We start from the raw sequence: 20108 nt of genomic DNA, 5'->3' as shown, positions 1-20108 counted from the left end.
AAGAAATATTGTATCTTCCCTGCTCCAAAATTATATCTTGTTCCAGTAATCATAGAGTTGTGAAAAAGTCATTCCGGTTGCAATTATTCTACTCAAATATTAATGTTCTTGTGTCTTCGTGAAAATTACTTAATTTGTTTTTCTCAAGAAGATGAAAAGCAGAATGAAATAAAAAACACCTCACTAATAGATGGAATAACAATATAGATTGTAAACTTTAGCTCTTCTAATGACAATTTAATTTTTCTAAGATGCCATCTAAGATCATATAGAATTGCTTCCCAATTTTGTTGTTTCTCTTTTTTTCTCATCCTCAATGTACACACATTAGGTAATGAGTAACAATATGAATGGACAAAAGAAATCCTTTTCAAACACTGCAAATCAAAGTATTGGAATCTATATTTTTTTCTTGACTTTTGTTCAAGTCTGCCTAGAGGCAGTGATGGGAAAAGGAAGCATGGAATAGGCTGAGAAGTCTAGCAAAGTCAAATAATATTACTGCAAAACAGATATAAAAGAAGATTAACCCTTTGCACTCGCTTGCTTTTTTCTTGATTCCTTTATTCTACTTGGGATTTAATTTTTTAAATACCCCAGATTTTACAAAGCACGGCAGTAGAATAAAAAACTGGAGTTTCTTTTCATACAAACTTATTTATTTGGATTTTTTTATATTTCAAATTATTGATACATTCAATAACCGTCACATTCGACATCCGAGTGCAAAAGGTTAAGGGTCAAGGTTTAGTGAATACAGGAAGAGCTAGTGGAGTTTAGATAGAAAGCAGAACCCCAACTTTTCATGACCAGTCAGGTCTAGAAGGTGCAAGTTACTAGAAATACAATAGCAAAAACATATGAGAAAATATATTTTTTCAATTATGGAGGAGCTCTTCATATTTTTCTGGTACATGCTGGTAAATGGGAGGTCTCCAGACTCCTAAGTGTTGAGTGAAGCAGAAAAACATAAGAAAACAAAGTGGACATCCTGGTGACAGCATCGTCACTACCACCACCACCATCATCATCACATTGTCACTATCACCATTTATAAATGCATGCCATGAACACTGCTAAGTACTTTATTTTTTTCAATTATTTACTTATGAATGATTCAATTATTGCATACTATTATTATTTCATTATTACATAGTATCTTCATTTGGTAGCTAAGAAAATAGGTTCAATAACTCATCATACTGTATATACCTAATAAGTGGACAATTGAATCTTTTTGTACCCAGTACATTCCTTATATAATACCATGAGGAGGATTCTCTATGCTCCTTAAGCTTTCATTGTTGTAATGACTATAAAAGACTCTTCACTATAGGCTAGTTAGGTTGTTAACTGTTTAAAGTTAAGGAACTAATTTTCTGCATTTCAAATATTCCTCAAAGTAGCTCACATTATACTGATAACATGAATGGGGTTGAAGAAATATGTATTTCAAAGGAAAGACAGGAGGAGGGAGGAAGGAGGAACAATGGAATACTGGGGAATATTATAAAAATGTATAAAAAACAATCACATAAAGGAATAAGAAAATGTCTACTGAACAAATCATTTGTATTCTGCACATTTTTATATTTATGCATGAATCAATAAAAAACAAAATTCACATGTTTGGCAGATCTTCTACATCCTCAGTTATGCTGAATACAGCTTTCCCAATTATTTTAGTCACAATTAGAGTTTTCATTAGTTTTCAGCTTTTGTTCAGGCATAGGATATTTTTTTTTTTTGAGGACAAGCTATCATATGTGGAACTGTTGTTAATTTTATAGGCAATATAAGAATAAAATCGTGGTGATGATGGTGACAGTGGAGTGCCAACAATGAATAAACACAACTCTTCCTAGTGGCGTAAAAGAAATTTCATCCAGCATGAAAATGTATCCAGAAAAAAAAAACATTAAAGAGCAGCCAATGTGCTTCACTGCAAATAAATAAATAAATAAATAAATAATAAATAAATAAATAAATAAATAAATTCTGGTTAACTAAGCAGAAATATTTCTGCCAGAATACTAGAGTTCAGTAAATCAAAGATAAACTGGCAAACGAGGCTCATAATTCACACAGGAACCAAATAGTCTAAGAAGCCATGAATATAGGCATGGGAGAGTTTGGTTATGGGAAAAATCCTTTGGGTGCTGTAACCATCAGACATCATTGTCAAATGGGTCTGCAAGAATCTCGACTCCCACACTACCCCCACCATGCCCAGTGGACTCTATAGGTGCTAAGACCAGGGTAAATTCTAAAGGTTCCAATACTAGCATCCGACTGACCACGACTTAATTATTTGCCTTCACCTGACCAAGGCACTCCCCTCAGTATGATTAAGCTTTAGACAGGTTTCTTCCTGATGATAATTCCCTGATATATTATCCCTTTTCTTAGAGCACTTACTTTAGGAACCTTGCCATTGTAAATTTTTTCTGTGCCCTTTGAGATGTAGATCTTTCAGCTTCTTGCCAGTTTTAAAACTTAGGAATGTCTTTTTTGAGGATCTGAACATCATCCTTTTGAAATATAATTACCAAAAAAGATAGCACTCCAAACTCCCAGTCTCTGTGGAAAGGTCGAAGTCTAATTTCGATGAGATAAGTGCCAATAAGCAAATAAAAGTGGTTTTATTTGCTAATTGGCCCACCTGTAACATTCTCCAGTACTTTTCCACTAGCTCACCTAACCATTTAAAGGAATTCCCACCTTTCATTCCAAGAGACTTGTGTTCAAAATCTCTATCCACTATTTTAATAGCCTTGAATAAAATCTTCCTCATCTTTTTAACTTATCTTGATGCAATTTTTCTTTGATGTATCCCAGCTTCTATGAATCTGAGAGAACAAAGATCTGACCTTTTTCAGTTTTCATGGGGAGAGGCAGAATTTCACCTCTCATCAAGTCTCAGACTGAAATACAAACTCAAGAAGGAAGTATTCATGCTGGATGGCAAAAGCCAGACCAATGTAACCACACAGGAACATCATTTATTTAATTTGATCTTTCCTCTTTTCCTTCCTTTGATTCAAGCTGGTCTCATCCAGCACCCTGACTCATCTGCCTCCTTCACCCTTACATGTCCACTCCCCTAATCATTAGGCCCCCAGACAATGAGGTTCTGGTCGGCATAAAATAATCTTAGGAACAAAGCCTTCGGTCTATTGACCACAGAGACAGTTTTTTTCAAACTAAAGATAACATCTAGGCCTTAGTTGTGTCTCAGCTCTAGGCCCAGAAAAGCAATAGAACCACAGAAAGCAACAGCCATGGATGACATCAGGACCAGATGCAATGATCAACTACCTCCTATGCTAGCATTGATCAATCAGTAGAGACCATGACCCTAATTCTCTTAGTCACAGTGTTTAATAACTTTTCTCTTATATAACCCATCCCCTAGAGGCCATCTAGGAGCCAGGTTTTTGAACATTAGCTCACCTATGACTCTGGATGTGGGCCACTTTCTAAAAATAAACTCTTATTTTCTTTGCTGCAATCTCCCGTTCTTATCTTATTGGGCTTTGATGAGAGCAGGCAAATGGATCTGTTTAGTCTGGTGACACTAATGTCCACAATCTATAATAATAAAAGCATAATATGCTAATTAGACTGGACGTCTTTGGGATGAAGCGGGGCTGCAAGGGAAGCCCGGGTCCCTGGTGCAAGAGGGAAGCCGGTGTCGGCAGCCTGGGGAAGGAAGGCCTACTCTTGCAAGAATTTTGTGCATCGGGCCTCTAGTTTCTCTATAATATCATGTCTAAGGGAGTATTATTTTTTCCTTGTACACACTGAATACTAATATACTCTTAAAATGATTTTCAAGGCTCTTGCCATTACATTGAATTTCTTGAAGATGCTCAGAGAGTAAACAGCTTTCAGAACTGTCTTGGCTAGCCTGAGCACATCTGTATATTTGGAAGTGGAAATAGGCTTCCATCACAATGATAACTAACATTTGCTGAGTGCTTAAAAACGAACTGTTTGAAAGATTAAAACTTTTTAAAATGTTATTTTATTGAGCTTAAATATAAACCATGAGAGGAAAAATATATCAGTTACCACCACCTCACAGATGATAAATTGATTCCATGTCTACACCTGTAACCAGCATTAGCAGTCTACAGAAATAGTTCAAAAGTCTAAACTAAATTTAGAACATACATCAAAATAGTGTATAGATTTGAACTTGCATTTGCCTAACTCCAAAATCCTTGCTTTTGCTGCAATGATACAAATTCAATTAAAAACATTAACACCTAAACAGCAGCTCATAAGGATTGCAGTGTATTCATTTCCTAGGGAGGCCTAGTGGTCATCTTTTTTATTTCAAAGAAAGGAGCACAGATAATCCTCCTGACTGAAAGCTTTTGTTAGTCCTAATCCAGTGTAGTATATACCTCAAGTAAGAAGGCTTTGAATGAGAAACACTGCAAGCAATCTTTTCTTCAATAAATATAGCTTTCCTTGACCCCACAATTCTAACCCACTTCTCTGCTCTTCTTTATAGCTAAACCCTTCAAAATAGATATCTACACTCTATATCTCCTCCTTTCTTGACCATTCTCTCTTTAATCCATTCCAATTTGTATTTATTATTACCACTTCGAACAAAACTGCTCTTTACAAGGTCAATTCTTAGTCATTTATTTTACCGTTTGGTGATCTTGAACTTTTTTTTTTTTGGGGGGGGGGGTGCGGGAGGGACACAATTTTTCTCTTGATTCTCACCTTACCTCCATGGCTTCCCCTTCTTTAGTTCTTTTGCTGATTACTCCTCATTGTCATGAATTCTGAATTAATTGAATGTATTGGATTTTAGTCTTTTGATACCTTCTAATCTCTATTTATGTTACATTCATTTCATAGGAGATGTCAGCTTACCCAAGGTCTTTAAACACTTTCTAAATTCTGATAACCCTAGCATGTTTACTTGTATCCCAGACTTCTCTTCTGAACTCTAGATTTATATATCCAATTGCCTATTCAACATCTCTATTTCAGGAGGTCATCATAGTTGTAAATAATGAAAAAGAGACATATTTTTTAAAAGATACAAAAATGTGTATTATGTTGGTTTTAAATTTATGCATGGATTAGCTATTGCCTGCTCTCAATGATCACACCTACTCTCAATCAGAGCAGGTCTTAGTCTGTCCTGTCTCACTGTGTTAAACACAGTTACATCCACTCTGTTGAGAAGAAGCTGTAAGTCAAAGCAGGGTGCTTTTACATTAATCCACTCGTTATAAGCTTCCAAGTAACTAACTTACTTCTTTTCATGCTTTTAAGGAGGACATCTGAGAACTATTTCATAGTGTTAAAATAATGACCTGTGAAACACACCAGTGGGATGTATTGCAGCAAATTTTTCAGTATAGAAATGAACTTATCAACTTAAGGAGTTAATATTAAAACTACCTGTGACTAGATCTGATGTAAATTTGATTTACCAACTTCACTTATTTATTTATTTTTTTTAGCACAGCCAGGGAGCTATTGAAATAACTCCTAATATGCTCTTCTTCTGTTTCTGGTCCCTCAAGAATATCAATAGTCAATTAATATATTGGTTCAATTTGGGTTTTTATCTTTATTGAAACCAAATAAAAAAAGAGACGTGACTTTTAATATGCCACATAATCATTCTAGTGTACCTGTCTATTTCTCTTCTTGCTATACTTTTTTAAATGTGCATCATACTTGGAAATATAATCTTGACTTTTAAAAATGTCACAACAAAGCTAATTATCTGGAAAACTTAGAAAATGGAAATAGTCAAAGATAGTATTTTTCTTACTAGTTATTCAGTTTTGACATAAGTTAATAGAATTTATTAGATATCAAAATACCATGAAAAAGCATTATCCAGCAATAACTTCATAAGTTAAAGGAATCTTACCCAGTGGGTCACTTGACCCTCACAGCTCTCAAAATCAGTCTAGTACCTGGTTCCCAAATCTCTCCTTTTCTAGACTTAGGATTCTGGACTCTGACCTTTCAACTAAGCACTACTCCAGAACATGGAACCTACTTGTTGATAATAGGAATTCAAGAACCTTCAATTCAATGAACTGGAGATTTAGAATCAACATTTTCTGATCATCCCATAGGGAACAGGTGTATCAGATCTGAAGGAAGAACATTTTTCTTCCACATCCCTGGGACTAAGGCTTCTCATTTTCCTTCATTTCTGGTAATTGGACTTCTATTTTGTTCCCTTATGCTTGAGCCCAGTCTTAATAGAATGTTTGCTAGCCTCGCTGTCTGTTGCTGGAACTCTTCAGTGCGCATTTCAGTTTCTTTCTTTGCATCAAGAAATTGAGCACTAAGCCCCAATTGAGGCCCAAACTTACTGATCTGCAATAGATTTCCCAGATCCTAACTGATTTTTTGCCTACCCAAGTAGGTTCCAATCCATTTATCTGATTGAAAATAGTAAATATTTAGACAATAATTGTTAGAATTTTATGTGATTGAGCCAAACTGACCCTGTGCTCCAAGAATCTTTATAAAAGAGATTCAATATTGGATCAGGGTTCTTTAAAGAGGTTAACTGTGCTCACCTTGCAACTAATAAAATAATAAATAGGCTATGAACATAACATAATTATCATGTCAGGTATTTCATAGCCCTTCTGAAAGATGTTATTCAGATATTTTTTCCCATGCTTGTTTACTGAATAGTGCCAGGCCATGATTCAGCTGAATATTTTTAAATACCTCCATAGAGATTCCCAGTTTTCAGGTAACAACTGTCCTAGAATCCATACATTTTATTCTACACACACACACACACACACACACACACACACACACACACACACTAATTTAAAAGTTTTTATATTAGGTCCACAATAGAAAAAAGTTAATTGAGTTTGGAGGTCATTTACCTTAATACCCTGTGTTAAGAATCCATGGTAGAAATTCACTGTGAAAAACAAATTGGATAAAGGTGTGGATACAGGCAGTAATGGCCACACGCTCCTAAAAAGAAACAGAATTTTTCATTTGAACAATTTTATCACTAAAGTTTTACTTAAAAATGAAAGATATTGAAGGTTCTTTATTAGGGACTCTTTGATACCAAAACTGCCTTCATTGGCTTGGCTACATTGCCTAAGATATGCCAACTAGCTATGATTGATACTCTCGACCCAAAGATTTAAAAAAAAAATAATTTTGTGTACGAATCTAACTTTCTGCTCACAAAATCTCTTCCTATTTTATAATTATTTATTTTGAAATTCTATATGGTCTACCAAGTAACCCTACCCACTATCACCTTTCACTTCTCCCTCTCCCTGATTTTCCCACATCTAACCAGGTTTTCTCCATCATACCATTCAGGGGATGGTACAGAGAACTCATCTCTGACACAAAAGTGAAATCCGCTCCAAATAATTCTAGAACTTTATCTACATTTGACCTCCAGAGGGCTAGAGAGGTACTGGTTCCCAGAAATACTTGGCTCCCACCAGTGTATATAATTCCTGAGAAACAACCTGAGAATAAAATAAGAAAACCTGAATTAATAGGTCATTGTTACAGAGCTGAACATACACAAAGGTAAGTCAATGATCTTGAGATGAACTGGATTACAGAATATGGAGGACCAGGAAGGAAAAATCACTTGGAGAATAACTAAATGGGAAGCCAGCAAGATATACTAAAGTTGATTGAGATCAAACTCTAAGAAGACATGGAAAGAGCCACAGGTGGGAAGCTGTCTTCTGATAATCTCTTTTTTCACATGCCACCTTATAATGTTTCTATTGTACATGGATAAAAACTGAAAACTTACAATTTGCTAACACCAAAAGCTATAATTTCCTGATTATCTTGTTAATCCAGATGAATAATATCAAGATTTCTTCCTCATCATTTTAGGAAATGTATCCAAAATTCCATTATTATATATCTTCCACCTAAAATACTTCCCCAAATTCATAGTTCCATGTTTAAGTAGTTAAAATAGGCATAGAGGTAAAACTATGTATTACCTGAGCTTGTTAGGCAGCAATAGAAAAAATGATTAAACCTCCACAGAAATTATCCTCTACAGTGATAATTGACTAATTTCTAATCAGTGAATTTGACCTCAATGCCTCTGTTCTCTGATCACACTTCTTGTTGACTTCCAAGTGTTAGCATGATATCTCCTCTCACTGACCCAAGCTAAGAGGCTTTAGTCTTCTTGACTTCCATTCAGCTCTGATATAGTCTAATAATTGAACGCAGAATTCTTTTTTATATTAATCTTCCATTTCCCTCAAACTATGATTAATACCAGGATAGTTTTTAATTAAAAAATTAGATATATGCCCAATAGGAATGATTAGCATGAATGTTTTTAGTGACTTCAGATAAAAGGAAATATTTTTATAGCATCAAGTGTTTCACTTCTGACCAGTATAACAGAACTGATCTTGAATACAGTTGCCACCTTAATAGATGCAGGTATAGATTAAATAAAATGATGTAACACTTCTATAGTTTAATTTCCAACTATAATCAAATACTTTAATACTCATCCTATCTAATAAAAGTATAATATGCAAATTAACCATCACTCCATCACAAAGATGGCAGAGCCCATAGCCACAAGATGGCGGCACCCAGTCCTCTCAGCCCCACTGGAGTCCCCCAGTCCCGGGGTGGGGTGGGGGGGCGTGGCTGCTGATAGCAGGCAGTGTGAGCGGCCTGGTGGAATGCTTGCTTTGTCGCCATGGCGACGAGGCAAGCATTCTGCGCCCCACTGCGGATGGGCCTCTGGCCAGGCCAGGGCTCGGAACACTTGCATAAGAAGAGAAGGAGCCTGTGAGCTGAGCAGAGTCGAGTGGCCCCTGACTCCCAGGCAAGGTCAAGTCCAGGCGACCAGAGGGTGGGGGGGGGGTGGAGGATAGTATGACAGGAGGGGCTGGTGGCAGAGGCACAGGGGTGAAAGCCGGCCGAGAAAGAGGAAGGAAGCCCTTTATCAGAGTTCCTGAGAACAGGGAGGGAAGTCGTTTGCATTTTCCAGCTGAGGATGGGCCTCTGGCCAGGCCGGGGCATAGAACGCTTGCGTCATCACCCTCGTGACAAGGCAAGTGTTCCGCACCTGGCCACAGATGGGCCTCTGGGCCACAGAGAGCCTCTGGGCAGTGGACGCAGAGTGGCCAGGCCCCACAGAGAGCTACTGGTGCACGGATTCGTGTGCAGGGCTACTAGTATGAGATAAAAAGGAAAACATTGCCAAATGAATTTTATTTTTCACATATGAGATTTCATTTGAATATATATTTGAAAAGAATATATATTTGCCTAGTTCATGTTCTAGGCAAAAGGTCACATTTTGTTTAAACATTTCATTCCTTTATTCAAAAATACTTTCTTGGGCAGAGTTATGATGTTGACATTTGGCCATTTTAATTATATCTTAGTTTTTATTATAGTGCACTTTTACTGGAAAGTGGCATTTACCGATTTTAAATGTTTTGTTTTCCCACAACATTACACACACTTTTATTTTTAATTTTTTAAAATTTATTTTTATTGTTAAAAGTATTATAGATGTCTCCCTCTCCCCCCTATTGAATTCCTCCCTCTGCGCCCTCCCCCCAGGCCTTCATCACCCTACTGTTTGTGTCCATGTGTTATGCATATATGCATGTAAGTGCTTTGGTTAATCTCTTCACACCCTCCTGCCCCCACTTCCCAGACTACCAGACTGACTTTTTAGAAAGTTTGAGAGCCATTGTGTATTTACCCGAAGAAACCCAAACACTAAATAAAAAATATATATTCATCTACATGTTCATTACAACATTATTTACATAGCCAAGATATGGAAGCAACCTAGTTATCCATAAATAGATAAATGGATAAAGCCTAAATGGTGAATATATATAATGGACTATTACTCAGCCATAAAATAAAATGAAATCTTGTCATCTGCAACATGGATGGACTTAGTGGGTATTGTGCTGAGTGAAATAAGTCAGACAGAGGAGGACAAATTGACCTCACTAATATGTAGAATCTAAAAATAATAAAATAAACAAACAAGTAGGACAGAAACAGACTCCTAGATACAGAGAACATTTTGCTGGTTGCCAGAGGGGAAGATGGGAGTTTTGGGGAATGGGTGAAAAAGGTGAAGTGATTAAGAAATAAAAAATGGTAGCTATAAAATAGTCACAGGATTGTAAAAGTACAGCCCAGGGCCATGGTCGGCAAACTGCGGCTCTCGAGCTACATGCGGCTCTTTGGCCCTTTGAGTGTGGCTCTTCCACAAAATACCACGGCCTGGGTGAGTCTCTTTTGAAGAAGTGGCATTTGCCGAAACCGGTTTGGCTCAGTGGATAGAGCGTCGGCCTGTGAACTCAAGGGTCCCAGGTTTGATTCCGGTCAAGGGCATGTACCTTGGTTGTGGGCACATCCCCAGTAGGGGGTGTGCAAGAGGCAGCTGATTGATGTTTCTCTCTCATCGATGTTTCTAACTCTCTATCCCTCTCTCTTCCTCTCTGTAAAAAAATCAATAAAATATATTTTAAAAAAAGAAAGAAGAAAAAAAAAAAGAAGTGGCATTAGAAGAAGTTTAAGTTTAAAAAATTTGGCTCTCAAAAGAAATTTCAATCATTGTACTGTTGATATTTGGCTCTGTTGACTAATGAGTTTGCCAACCACTGGCCTAGGGAATATAGTCGATAATATTTTAATAACTACCTATGGTGTCAGATGGGTACTAGAAGTATTGGCTGATCTCTTCTTGAGTTAAATAAATGTCTAAATCACTGGGGTATACCTGAAATTAATATAATGTTGTATATCAACTGTAATTTAAAAATAAAAATTATTTAAAAAAATAATCTTCTAGATAATAAAAATAAATAAATAAAAATTCATGAGAAAAACAATAGACAGCTTGAGAGCCACCAGTGAACTCTTCTAACGCTCCAGGCTATTTCAGACTAGTGAAGTCAATCAACATTCCCATTATGAAATCTATTGCTAAATATTTCTCTTCTGCTTATTTATTTGATCAAATTATTGTACCTTTTCCTTGTAGCCACCTGGAAGAATTTCTCAGGGCAGGATTTTTCTGTCAATATCCATTGAAAGTATCACCCCTGCAAGCTTTTTATTTGTTGTTCCGCAGGAGTGTCCAAAGCAATCTGAGGGCCAGCGAGCGACGAAGTCCACTGTGTGTAGTTATGAGTTCTTCATTCTTCATCCTGCCAAGACTCTTTTGGTTGTTTTGCATTCTCTTACTGTTCTCCTGTTATTTATGGCTTTATTTCAGTTTATTCCTCCATGGATGTTTTAAAAGAGTTAGACATACAATTAAATGTTTTACATTTCATTCCACATAGAGTTCATCTCATTTTTAACTATTCTTTTATATTTTAAATTTTGTTTTAATTTAAATTTTGTTTAAAACTAAACTAGCACCTAGATCAGCAATTTGAAATGTTGTTTTTAGTAGAATATTTTTTACTGTTTATTATTATTGTTTATATATTTTCTTGTTTCAAAGAATAAAGTACTATTTAAAATATGTTTTATAAAATGTAAAGGTTGAGTTCATAGTTTGTGAATCTTTTGCATTACATAACCTCACCATTATGGAGATAAGATTAAAGTCATAATAACTATAGGAAAGATTTCTGTCATTTCATTCCATTCCCACCTGGTATTGAAAATGATTGAATCTATAATAAATTTTCCATACTGTTCTAAATCTCTCAAGTGAATTACCTGCAGTTGATTTGTGAAGAGATCCTTTTTGGCTAACACATATCATCTGAAACAAATAAGCCAGAACACTGCTGGCCCTAACCCCTGGTATTCCATAAATAACCCAATACCAGTTTAGATTCAGCTTAAGTTTCCAAGCTGAGGTCACTTAACTGTAATAAACAAATGTGTCCTTTTCCAAAGAGAGAGGGGTAATTTCACATTCATTTCCAGCATTATGTTTAACACTACCTCTATTAGGTGAGAAAATATCATCACAAGGAGATAATCCAGTAGATATCTTAAGGTCCAGTTTCCAACAGATAAATATTTAATTCAACATTGCCACTGATTTGACTGGGAAAATTCTCACTAATGCAAACATCAACCTGTGTTGTGAGTGATAGTTTCATCTTTATTTGATAGAGTTAAATATACATTTTACCCCCACTGACTATTGACCATAAGTACAGGCCAGTCAAAATCAGCATGCAATTCAGGAACAAGTCATGCAAGCAGATTAATCTTAAATTGGGCATAAAATTATTAAATTTTAGGTATATTAAATAGTGCTAATACATCCTTTTGGAATAAGTGTAGACACCAATGACCAAAACATAGATTTTTGTGATTATTTTGTTTTTAGAATCTTAATTTTCAGCTCAGTTTATTTCTTCACATTATGTAAAACTTGATTTTCTTAAGAAGCAGATAATCATTAGGGTACCAAATAATATTCTGTAATGGAAACTTGTCTTTGTTTGTTTCTAAATATAATATATGTAAATATATGTTTCCCTTTTCAAGAAAAATCCAAAATCCTTTTTTAAAAAGTCCAGAATCTCATTTTAAGTGTAGAAAAGTTTTGTATTCCTATAGTGAGTAAAATAAATGGATCCTATTCTCATTGTGCAATGGCCTTCACTTCCTTAAAATAGTCTGATATTGTGCTGACAGTACAGAAATATTGGTCATCACTCTTCCTCAAACTTTCCTAAAAAAACAACAACAAGTCAACTTTGTCCTGTAGGCTGGGCTTATAGATGAAACTAATTGACCTATAAATATTGATGTACTGATATCCTGTTTTTATGCAAGTTTAGGATGCATGGAGGCAATGTTTATGTAGCTATCAATTTATACTCTTGAATTGAAAGAGACACCCTACCTTTCTTTAGTATCTGATAAACCTGAGGTCCTAAATCAACAAGGTACTTCTTCTAGGACATTGACAAGGCAACCTGAAGAAGCGAGTTTAAGTTCTTCACTAACTTCTGTTAGGTTATATTACATCCATTAGCTTCAGTTTTCCTTCACTTATAAAATGATGAACAATGAAGGAAAACTGAGGCTAACAAATGTTAAATAGCCTCTTCCTTAGTGCTATTTAAATATAATTAAGTCTTCAATAAACAACTCACTGTACAGTAAATTTTAAAACCCTATTATTGATGTCTGTGTTTCAAGCATGGACATTGAGTGATGTCAATTGAGTGATGAATTATTTTCTTTCTCTAGATTCTCAGAGCTAAATATCCAATTATATCCTCAGCATCTCCATGCAGATGCCCTGCAAGATCTTTAACCACAATATAAACCAAAAGGAACATATAGATTTCCATTTGGAAGAACAAAACAGCTCCCATCCATGTAACCCAAATTTAAATAAAAGATATTACTAGCTATTAGTCTCTCAAGCCAGAAACCATAGCAATGTGATATTGGGTTGACCTCTTGAATATTTCTAAAACTGATACAATTTTTATCTTCACAGCCATTATCCAACTCTATATCAATGGCATTTCTTACTTGAATTATGTATTATCTTAATCACTAAGAGGTTTTCCTATCCCTGGTTTAGCCCATTTTAACCTATTCTATGAAATATAGCCTGTATGAGGTTTTAAAAATGTGAATCTGGTTATTTCCTGGCCTGCTTGAAATGCTAAAATAGGTCCACATTTCCCTTAGATAACATCCAAATACCTTAATAGTACCATATAGTTATAGAATAATAATTGTGCCCCCATCCCCAATTCTTATTTTGAAGCCTTAATTCCTAATGTGATGGAATAAGGAAATAGTCAAACTGCTACCTTTTTTTTTAGGAAGTAAAAGTGGTTAGGTTTAGATGAGGTCATGAGGGTGGAGCCCCATGATGGGATTAGTGCCCTTGGTAGAAGAAGAGATGCCTAAACTTTCTCTCTCTGACAGAGAAAGGTAGCAGTTTGACTACCAAGAAGAAGCCTCTCACCAGTAACCAAATCTATCTGCACCTCGATATTAGGTTTTCTGGCCTCCAGAAATCTACGAAATAAAATGTCTGTTTCTTAGGCCACTTAGGACATTGTATATTGCCATGGCAACCTGAGATGACTAAGACAATAAATGACTAAGAAGTGAAAATGCTGCTGTATCAAATACCTAGAAATGTGGATGTGGCTTTAGAACTAGGACCTAGTTACTAGGTCGTATGTAGAGGCTGGAATAGTGCTGTCTTCCTATTGGCACTTTTGCCTTCTAATCCATTCTCTAAAATATAGCCTAAAGGAGTTTCTGAACAATTGATTATTTCACTGCCCTGCTTGAAATTCCAAAAAGGCTTCCTATCTGTCTTAGGTAAACTGCGAACTCTAACATAGCTTACATACCGACCCACCCCTCCCGTCACCCCTCACCCCGACACACACACTTACTTGATTGAAATTTTAAAAAGGCTTCCTATTTCTCTTAGATAAACTGCAAACTCTAACCTAGGTTACATACTCTCTCCACTTACTGTCTGGCTCCAGTTTGTCTTTTCAATCTTACAATCTTATTTTCCATGGAGTGTGTGTGTGTGTGTGTGTGTGTGTGTGTGTGTGTGTGACTATATTTTACTCTTCATTTATGCAGGAAGCGTATATCCCTCTTCCTGCAATCCCCTTTACACATACAACTTTTTAAATAGTTTAAAACTTAGACATTATTAGATACTATTTTCTCTGAAAAGATTTTTGACCCATCTATCTTCCCATCTTCAGGTAGATAGTCCTTTTATATATATTTAAAGTAGACTGTATTTCTATACAGGTATCAAAATCTTCAAAGCTGAAAAGGATCTCAAAAGACTTAGATCTATTCTTAAATCTCTACAATATGCCTTTCAAATGGTTGTGCATTTAAGCTTTAACATGTCCAATCACAGAGAGCTCAGTGCCTCACCTCACACAATTTATTCCAACATTAGATGTTTCTGACATAGAAGTATCAATTGTATATCAAGTCAAAATTTCCCTCCCTATAGTTTAACCTAGTTCTACCCACTAAGGGCTATTTGTCTAAGTTTAATTCCTCTTATAATAGTGCTTTCAGTATATAAAAGCTATGTTTTAACTCTTTTAAATATGTCTTCATATTGCATATACATAAAGTTGCTCCTGAGAAAGAGAAGGAGAGGGGCAGGGGAGGGAAGCAGAGAGGGGGTAGAGGAGAGAGAGAAAGAGAGAAAGGAGAGAGAGAGAGAGAGATGAATCAAGATAGTTGAATACTTATTTCAAAGTTAGAATATATCTACATGTGGATAAAACAGTCTGAGGTACTACCTATTTTAATAATCACAATTAAAAGACATTATGGACTATACAATTAAGGATGCAAAATTTTTTCTTGAGAAGTTAGTTAAATAAAGAGCTACATATAAACATGGTACAGAAAGCTGTTTGCCTTCCTTAACAATAGGAAATACAGTAATTTTTTTAAATGAACAAATCTCTTTACATAAGTAATTTTCCCCATTATTTTTTGTTTTATTCCATAATTTCAGTCACAAGCAATTTCCATTTAATCTTAACAGGCAAAACTAGTAAATTTTAGAAAAAGTAAAATTCAGCAGCTTTTGGATACTTTCATCTTCTATTTTTCATCTAAAATTTTCTGAATTTGTGATTGGAATTGCATGTGTTAAAGTTGAATTTATGAACTAGTAAGTTTAAAAATTTTAGGGCACACTCCTTGTGGTTGTGAAGCGGTATGTGTGTGCTTCACTCCAGATAGAAAGTTTCCATTGTGCTTCCCTTTCTTCTGCTTCCTTACATCACTTTGTACTGATTTGTGACATAACAAGTTACCTAATAAAACATGATGTGTTTAATTGACTGTTTAATATTATTTTTCCATGAGAAATTAGAAAATCCATGTACGCAAAACCATATTTTTCTTGTTTCCACTTGTGTTTCCAGACACAAGTACAATGTCTGAGACATAGTGACCACTTAATAATTAATTGTTGATGTTACTTAATAAATAAGTAATTGGTTGACATCAACCAAAAGACTTTTATACATGCCTATAAGCATAACCAATGGACACAGACAATAGGAGGGTGAGGGCCTGTGCTGGGAGGCAGGAGTGGGCTGGGAGAGGTCAGCGGGGGGAAAAGGAGACATGTAATACTTTCAACAATAAAGAATTTTAAAAATAAAAAATATTGAATCATCTATTCTCTTTTATTTAGGTGGAATATATATATATACTAGTAGCCCGTTTGCAGGAAGATTCGTGCAATAGACCTTCATTCACCTGGCTGCCTGTACCAGTTTTCTTCCTGCACCAGTTTTCTTCCGGCACCAGGGACCCAGGCCTTGGCTGTGGCCACCACCTTCTGCCTTCTTTCAGGGTCCGGGCTTGGCCCTGGGCAGTGGCCTTGGGCTCGGCTGCACCCAGCGTCCCTGCTACCCGATCAAGGCTGGGAAAGCCTAGGGCGGCTTTCCCCGGCCTTGGGCTCCGCCGCAGCACCCCAGCATCCCAGTGACCCAATCTCAGGAGCCAGCCGACCCCCCAGGTCGACTCTCTCCTGCGATCGGAGCAGGCACCGCGCTGGCGCCCAAGGCCTTGGGCTCCGCCACACCCCAGCTTCCCTGCAACGGTTTCCTGGTGGGCGTGGTTGCTGGGCGTGGCTTGGTTGGTGGGCGTGGCTTGGGTGTAGCGAAGGTGCAGTCAATTTTCATATTTGTCTATTATAAGGTAAGATATACATATATATGTAATGCCCAATACTCTTTACACAAATAACCTTCAATGAGTAAGAGTTAATATCTCATTTCATTTTTTAAGACTGATTTTTACATCTATTTTCCAGAAGATTCTGATGCCCCATCCTCCCTCACAGGCATGCACCAGAGAAGGAAAATGCATTCGTCTGGATCCTGCACTCTGCCAAGGAAGAGAATCCGTCTTCAGCTGCTGTCAGCTTAGATGGCTGCACTGAGACTGCTCAATTAAACCTGTGATAGAGTGTCGGGTAGATTGCCGCTTTGGGCTGCTGGATCAATAATAATAATTCCTGTATTTGTATAGCAAGCACTTCCACTTCCAAAAACTGCTTTCACATCTATTGTCTAATTTTATCCTTACAAGAACAGGGTCAGATATGAGGGTCAGCTTACCTTTTCTGTTTCACAAATGAGGACAGTCCAGGACTAACTAAAGAAGTTCGATGGCATGTTGGCAGAAATGGAACTAAGTATAAGACCCTAGGTTTCCAGCATCTGTGTTAATTGCTCTGTCCACTGGACAGATCACTTTTTATGATGTACACATAGTTATATTTAAGTTCAGCAGCAAAAGACTTAAATGATGAGTATTAACCCAGTAATTTAATGATCTGGTACCTGATCAGAGCCAGCATTACAAGGGAAACAATGTGGTACAGGTCAAAGATCATAGACCTTGGAGCCAGAGAAATCTAGACTCTATTCCCAGCATTGGGACGTATTAAACGCCATGGCCACATCTGGAAATAGGGCTATAATTTATGGCTGCTAAATAATTTTGTTTTGAAGATTAAACATGATAATGTATGTGGACGTAGGTAGTCTAACATGAAATCCATTTTTATACACCTTGTCTGAGATTACTACATACCTTCCCAACATCCATTTGCCTTTTCTATATCATACATGTCAACAACAAAAATCTGATTTGATAGTATTGTATTAACTAAAACTCAGTTTCCCAGACACCTGGTAAGAGGGGGTGTCTGACATAGTTTGGACCAATAGGAAGTAAAAGCAAGTTGTTCTGCAGGATTTGAATGGATGGCAGAAACAGCATGTGCCTTTTCCCTTTGGTCTTCCACTTCTTGCCTGGCACCTGAACGGGGACAAAGAGCAGCCAACTGTGGTAACAGGGAGGCACAACTACATGCTAAGGATGATTGAACAGATGATATTTCATCTTGGAACCACCATCGTACCCATCAACCCCTAGATGCAAATTTTTATTTTGTGGCCAAAAGTAAATCTCCTAATTTTTCAGTCACTGTTTGGGAGAATTTCCATAACAGCCCAACAAAATTCCCATCTGACATAGTAACTTCCTTTTATTCCATTTCTTTACAGGGTTATAGAATACATCCTGAATTTGCACTGCTGGATTAAATTTTTTTTTTTTAATAAAAATAACTAAATACTATGTTGATGTGTTCTGGGTCAGCTACTATGACCTAGTAATAAAATTAGTTACTGGCAGATCCAGAGTTCAGATTCATCTGGTTGTACCAGACTATGGGCTGTTGCCCACGATTTAGGGTCCAGTATAATGTGAATTGTGTTTTTGTGATTTGCCAGCTGTGTGAGAATACCAGACATAGAGCCAAGTACTTGACTTGACATTATGTAATCAAATCCTTACCACACTACTGTGAGGTAGGGACTACTATCATGACATATTGCAGATGAAGAGAATAAGGTTTAAAGAGATGAAGAAACTGCCCAGAAGCACACATGTGGCAAGGGGAAGCTCTGTACATTCAGGTTCCAAATTCATATTCCTAATGGCTACCCTCTGCAGCTCTGTTCCATATAACGAAGGTCAGTGAATGTTGAAGTTCCAAAAACAGAAAACGTCTTCCAGGAGTCTGGAAGTTTATATGTACAGAAAAGCCTCTTACAGTTCGGGGTGAGGGCAAACCACCTCAAGTTTTCACTCTACTCAGCTGAGTTTAAAGGGCCCATGCTGACTAAACCAAGGAAATACAACATATTCTCCTATATATTCACACTGTAAGTCACTAATAGTTTGACAGATTTTTAAAATATCATTTTTAAAAAATATATTTTTATTGATTTCATAGAGGAAGGGAAAGGGAGAAGAAAATAGAAACATCAACGATGAGAGAGAATCATTGATCAACTGCCTCCTGCATCCCCACACTGGGGATGGAGCCTGCAACCTGGGCATATGCCCTGACCAGGAATGGAGCCAGGACCTCCTGGTTCATAGGTTGACCCTCAACCACTGAGCCATGCTGACTGGGCATATGACGGATTTCACACAGCTTAAAGAGTCATATATATTCCTCAGCACATTTGAACAGTGTTCCTGGTAGCAAATATCTACATTTACAGAAAAATCCCAGTATTAACCCTTTGACCCCTAGGAATAGAGAAAAATCAATCTCCACTATCCAGTACAAAATTATCAGACTTATTTCATTAGAAAATATATCTCATGTGAAGCCAGGCGGTAGCATTTCTGCGTTTTCCCCCTAGCATCTGGAATGTCCATGATCGGGGATATATTTCTGGGGATTTAGAGCCTAAAATGTCACCACATGCTGTTGCTAATAATAACACATAATAATAACTGCTCTGAAAGTTCTGTAGTTGTCCGCTCTACTTTTATTTCATTTCTAAATAATAATTTCATTGTCCACTGCTGTGCCTCTGACTGCATTTACAAATAAACAACATATTTTACTTTAAAATAAAACAAAGAGCAACTTTCAGCCCATTCAGATAGCAAGCCTCAGGTAAAAGACTTGCCTAGGCTGCTAGAAAAGAAAGGTATACAAACTGATGAACAAAGATAGATACAGAGACAGAGAAGCATCAAACAGACTGTCAAACATCATTGGAAGGCGGTGTGTGTGTGTGTGTGTGTGTGTGTGTGTGTGTGTGTGTGTAAGAGATCAACTAAAAGACTTAAATGCATGCATATAAGCATAACCAATAGACACAGACACTAGGGGTGTGAGGGCATGTGCTGGGGGGGAGGGGGAAGATGGGTAAGGTCAATGGGGGAAAAACGAGACACATGTAACACTATATGTAATACTTTAAACAATAAAAAAATAAAATAAAAATAAAATATTCTTTCCCAAGGGAGGTGGGAAGGAGGAAAGGTGGTGACTTTTAAGTGGTCATGAATTAAACTAGGGCAGCAATACAGGTTAGATGCAGAGAATAAAGAGTGGTAACCTTCCAGTGTATGTGGTCCAACTTTCATCTGTTGTATACTATATCCTCTTTTGTGACCACACACAAAAACACAGAAAATATACCCCGTGAAAAGTTTGTCTATCTCGGTATTTCCTTCTATTGATGGGAAATTCATTC

The sequence above is a fragment of the Eptesicus fuscus genome, chromosome 15, assembly GCF_027574615.1.
Source record: "Eptesicus fuscus isolate TK198812 chromosome 15, DD_ASM_mEF_20220401, whole genome shotgun sequence".
Taxonomy (NCBI): Eukaryota; Metazoa; Chordata; class Mammalia; order Chiroptera; family Vespertilionidae; genus Eptesicus; species Eptesicus fuscus.
The sequence above is the reverse complement of the archived record's forward strand: the minus strand, read 5'-3'. Positions refer to the sequence as shown.